This window comes from Salmo trutta, chromosome 10 (assembly GCF_901001165.1).
Source record: "Salmo trutta chromosome 10, fSalTru1.1, whole genome shotgun sequence".
In the NCBI taxonomy this organism is placed as follows: domain Eukaryota; kingdom Metazoa; phylum Chordata; class Actinopteri; order Salmoniformes; family Salmonidae; genus Salmo; species Salmo trutta.
The window spans coordinates 6,754,356-6,760,266 of NC_042966.1; the positions used below are offsets into that span (position 1 = coordinate 6,754,356).

At 45.3% G+C, this 5,911-nt stretch overlaps 1 long non-coding RNA gene across 1 annotated transcript; it reads left to right on the top strand.

Annotated features, from left to right (window-relative positions):
- The first annotated feature begins 3,655 nt into the window (after nt 1-3,655).
- LOC115200833 (uncharacterized) lies at nt 3,656-4,156 on the top strand. Its single transcript, XR_003879606.1, has 2 exons — nt 3,656-3,734; nt 3,892-4,156. It is a non-coding gene; the product is annotated as an uncharacterized LOC115200833 (long non-coding RNA).
- The last annotated feature ends 1,755 nt before the right edge of the window (nt 4,157-5,911 follow it).

Consider the following 5,911-nt stretch of genomic DNA (forward strand, 5'->3'; position numbering starts at 1 on the left):
ATGAGGTTGTAAGAGCTCTAAAGAGCATTTCCCAGAGCCTGGCCTTCCAGCCGTACTCCAAGCTGTGCTGTCCCTCTAAGGTGGTGGTGGACATCGTGCCCAGGCTGCTCCAGGCCCTCTGGTCCTGCCAGATGGAAAGCCCCTGTGACCGGTCCTCCATGGCCCTGAGCGACGTGAGTGTCACCATAGTGCTGGCAGTAGTGGAGAACCTCTCTAGAGTTCTGAAGGCTCCTTCTGTCGCTCAAGTCTACTACTCCCGTTGCACTGGTGTCAGGATGGTCCACTCACTCAACCGTAAGATCCAGTGCCTAAGCAGCCCTGAGGACCTTAGAAGAGCTCTTTTCACCCAAAGTTCCACCCTGATCAGCACCATCATTGAAGCTGTGAGCACCAAAGTCCAGAGGCTTTTTGAAGCTCCTGCTGACTACATTCCATTAAGCTCTATCCGCAGCTGGCTATCAGAGCCCAAGGCGAGCGAGGTTCGTCCAAAGTGCCCTGACCTGCTGGTAATCTCCTCGGAGCTCCTGAGGACCATCATTGGTATGATAGTTTATTTAGTCTTCGAAGGCCACCTAGAGGAAGACATCAACCTTCATTACTGGCCCCTCATAAATGACATAATCCACCAGCTGTCACTGTGTGGGGTCAAAGTCACAAAGAAAGGGGGCAAGGCCAACTGGCATATTGGCTGGTACCAGATCCTTGAGATGGGGACAAACATCCATACTCATCTTCGCCACTATACTGGCAGAGAGCTGGTACTTAAGCTTGCAACATCTGCCAGGGCCACCATGCTAACGAGGTGCATGGTTCACCATGTGGTCGAGGAGCTGGTAAAGCTGAAGGACGTGGATGAAGGGACACCAGCTTCAGGGAGCAGTGAGGTAAGCAATGATTACAAGTGTTTATCTTTATGAAAGTCCACTCATACAAAGCATTTTTGTTGTTGTTGTTGGTAAAAAGAAGATTTGCAATGTCGCAAATATTACGTTAAATATGATGTTCTTGTTGCTTTCAGTCTGTGGACATGAACCTGGCAATCACCGACCACATTGTCCCTAACCTTGTCAAAGTGGTGGATTGGCTTCAACCCTTGGCCACCTCCCCCATGGTGGACATCACAGCACCCCTAATCACTAACCCCGTCAAAGTGGACAACATCACAACGACCATGACCACTACTCCAGTTGACCTCCAGTCAGGTGAGTTAAATTGACACTGATCACTTTGACAGGTTATCATGTCTTACTGTAATATAACTTATTAGCTAATGTTTTGTAACTAGACAGTTTTGTAATAAGTTGTGTTTGTATGAAATTGATCTTCTCCTTCTAATTTCAAGGGGATGTTGTGGTAAAACACTCAACACCCTGCATTCCACCTGCAGGCTTTGCCCCATCACAGTGCATACTACCCACAGGCTTTGCCACTGCATCCTGCCCTCCACCACCTGGCTTTGCCCCGGCATCATGCACCCCACCACCAGGCTTTTCCCTGGCATCATGCCCCCCACCACCAGGCTTTGCCCAGGCATCATGCCCCCCACGACCAGGCTTTGCCCTTGCATTGTGCCCCCCACCACCAGGCTTTTCCCAGGCATCCTGTCCCCCACCACCAGGCTTTGCCCCAGCATGGTGCCCCCCACCACCAGGCTTTGCCCCTGCATCCTGGCCTCTACCACCAGGCTTTGCCCCGGCATGGTGCCCCCTACGATCAGGCTTTATCCCGGCATCATGCCCCCCACCACCCGGCTTTTCCCCGGCGTCATGCCCTCCACCACCAGGCTTTTCCCCAGCATCATGCCCCCCACCACCAGGCTTTGCCCCGGCGTCATGCCACCCACCACTCACTTTCGCTGAACATATCTGCACGCTGATTCAGAGCATCACTGCCAGATCCAACAACATCGTCAACAAGGAGCTGGAGAAGTGTATCAACTCTTATAGTAAGAGCATCTGTGCTGACACGTTCTACTGCGAGTACATGAAGATGTGCCCATCACCCCAGGGGATTGAAGCCTTCTCATATGATGAGGAGAGATTTTTCGTGGTGGCCAACATAATCGGCAGAATATTGCTGAACAACCTCCAGCTCGAGACGCTCCTCTCAGTGGAAGACTTTAATGTGGATGAAGAGAAACCAGTTTCAGGGAGCAGTGGGGTAAGCAACGATCACAAGTGTTTATCCTTATGAAAGTCCACTCTCTGATAAAAATACAAATAAATGTTGGTAAAGAGGAGATATGAAATGTAACAAATGTTCTGTTAAATATTGTGTCCTTGTTGCTTTCAGTCTGTAGACTTGAACCTGGCAATCCCAGAGACCCCTAACCCTGTCAAAGTGGTAGACATCACAACACCCCTGACCACTAATCCAGTCAACCTTGAGGTTTTGGATGAAACACTTGTCCTTCAGTCAGGTGAGTTACACTGTCACAATCACTTTGACAGTTATCATTTTTCACTGTAATGTAACTTACTGGCTAAAGTTTTATAACAAGACAGTTTGGTAATTAAATTAAAGACGTCTTCCAGAGATTGTTGAACATTTCCTGTTGAAAAGAGATATCCCAAGTATAAATCCAGTAAAGTACACACACTAAAGCAGTGGTCACCAACCGGCCAATCGCAATCGACTGGTCGATCTCCAAGGCATTCCTAGTCAATCACCAAACATGTATGTTAAAAAACCCAACAATAAAGCCTTAAAGTTTTTATGTAAGACTGGTCTTCACTTTGTCCGCCACCAACAGGCTTTGCCACGTCACACTGCACCCCACCACCAGGCTTTGCCCCGGCACCCTGCACCCCACCACCACAATTTTCCCCAGCACCCTGCATTCCACCCCCAGGATTTTCACCAGCACCCTGCATTCCACCCTCAGGATTTGCCCTGGTAACCTGCACCGCATCGCCAAGCTTCGCCGCTAATGCCATGCAAGGCTTTGGCACGGAAATCATCCTGAAACAAATGGTCCTGCTATTCTTGGAGAGGCTCCCCCCTGCGTCAGAGGATCTTGAGTCAGAGTTCCTGACTATCACCAATCATATCTGCATGCTGTTTCAAAGCATCACTGCCAGATTCAGCAACATCGTTAATGAGGAGCTGGAGAAGTGTACCGACTCTGACAGTAAGCAGTACTGGGCTGACACCTTCTACTGGGAGTACATGAAGAGGTACCCATCATCCCAGTGCCTGGGGATTGAAGCCTTCACATGTGATGAGGAGAGATGTTTAGTGGTGGCCAACTTGTTTGCAAAGAAGATGTGCCCCAAGATGTTCCTCTCAGCAGCAGACGTTGACGAGGCTGAAGATTCAGGGAGCAATGGAGTAAGCGATGATTTCAAGTGTTTATCTTATGAAAGTCCACTCATTCAGTTCTCTTATCTTTGTTGTCATTATTGGTTAAAAAAAAAGTACATCTGCAATGTTGCAAACGTTATGTTAAATAATAAACATCTTAAATATTTAATATTTTTGCTTTCAGTCTGTGGACATGAACCACGCAATCGCCGACGAATTTGTCCCTAACCCTGTCAAGGTGTTGGAGTTGCTTCGACCCCTGTCACTGCCAGACATCAAAAAGACCTTGACCACTATCCATGACAAAGTGCTAGACAACACAACAACAACCCTGGTTGATGCCCAAGTTAAGGTGGACAACATCACAACACCCCTGGCCACTAATCCAGTCAACCTTAAGGTTACGGATGAACCAGTTGACCTCCAGTCAGGTGAGTTACGTTAACACAGATCACTTTGACAGGTTATCATTTCCCTCTGTAATATAAGGTATTAGCTAATGTTTTATTTTAACATGACAGTTTTGTAACTAACTAATTTGTAACTAATTTAAGCTATTGTGATTGATCTTCTCCTTCTCATTTCCAGAAGATGTTGTGGTCATTAAACCAAAGAAAGGCAGAGTCATGAGATTCTTCCGTCGACTTTGCTGCTGCATATACGAAGATGACTTGATGGTGTGAACCTGACCAGCTTTTCAGCGGTTGACTTCAGCTCACACACAAACACACGGGCGCGCACACACACGTATAAGCACACACACACACACACACCACAGTTGTTGTTTAACATGAGTTTAGCATGTTAAATATTTCTCTATAATCTTTCCTCATTAAATATTTTATTATGTCTTCATTCAATGACTATTTTTACTATTTACAGTACCAATTGATTTGTATTGTTATTTTTTTGTAACTATTTACAGTTTCAATTCACATTTCATTTCAAACTTACAGTTTTTTACAATCGGTAGGACCCATTTCTCAATACTTAGGTCACTTTTTCAAAACTCTTCACACAGTGAGCATAACAGCAGTCTATGTGGGCTAAACAATGGATCATTTTTCATTGCTTTTGCACAAAATGCATTCAATGACTACATCTTTCAATTTTCATGAACTCTTTTCTCACTCAGACACAACCACCACCAAAAACTCTATGTACCTACAGGCCAATTCGCACATGTTTACACACTCTTTTCAAAACTGTTAAACTTAAGTTCAAAACCTAAAATAACACAAAATTGAATAAGACATACATTTGCTACATTTCTACAGTAATACCGTATTGAAATATATTCCAAATCTAAAAAATGAAATACTATCAAAACAATTAGACCAACCACAGCTGATTCCCATTGTAGCTGAACACCTACCCAGGTGTTAGTATTTCAATTTCATTACCATCTATACAAAAGGGGACATCTTAGGAATAATGCTGGACTGTAATGTAAACATGGATCCAGCCAGAGATAGAGAAGTGGCTGACAGAGGAAGAAGAGTGGCTGGGAAAGGGAGAGGGAGAGGAGTACATATGTGTGGTGGAAGAAGACTGAGAGGAAGATCAAGAGCTGTAGTCTCAGATGAAATTAGGGCTACTATAATTGATCATGTAATAAATCATTACGTATCAATAAAATAGTCTGGTCTGAGAGTGCAGCCAAATCTGCAACTCTCAACAGTGGCATCTATTCTGAGAAATTTCTGGCAAAACAACAGGTAAGATGTGCATTCTGCAAGGGCACCTGACTGAACTGCACATTACAAAAGTATATTGAGCAATGCCTCCAAACCTACTTGTGTGTAATTGTTTTTGTATTTCTGCTTAGGACCCAACGGTTACCTCCTACAGGCGGGAGAGGTAGGATTCTCACTGCTGTGCAGGAAACTGTAATCGTTGATATGGTCATCAGAAACAATGGCATAAAACTCACAGAGATTCGGGACAGAGTGTTGGCAGACAATGTAAGCATAACAACTATTTCTAGAGTCCTGAAACAACATCAAGTCAGGATGGAGCAGTTTTACACTGTCCCCTTTGAGAGGAACTCTGAACGAGTCAAGCAACTCAGGAACCAATAAGTCCAGGTAAGATGACTATTAAATACAGAACTGGTTTTGAACAAAACCAAACAGGGCAGAGGCACACAATGGCATGTTTTAAGGTATAATGTAAACTACCGTAATAGCCTAACTCTTATGTTGCCTTGTGGATCTATTTTAGAGAGTCATGGAGATTGAAGCCAGGCAAACACCCCACATATTCATCTTTGTGGATGAGGCTGGTTTCATCTTGGCCAAAACAAGGCGGCGAGGAAGGAATGTGATTGGGAAAAGAGCCACAGTGGATGTCCCGGGCCAGAGGGGTGCCAACATCACAATATGTGCAGCAATATCCTCTGATGGATTGCTGATACACAAACCTCTAATAGGGACATACAACACCGAGTGTCTCATTTCATTCCTGGATGACCTCTATGGAAGGGTTGTGCCAGGTGAGGGAAGGGTCGCAGTGAGGCGAACATCTGAATGACTCAGAGGACAAGTGGTGAATGTGTTGTGGTCAGATGAGACCAAAATAGAGCTCTTTGACATCAACTCAACTCGCC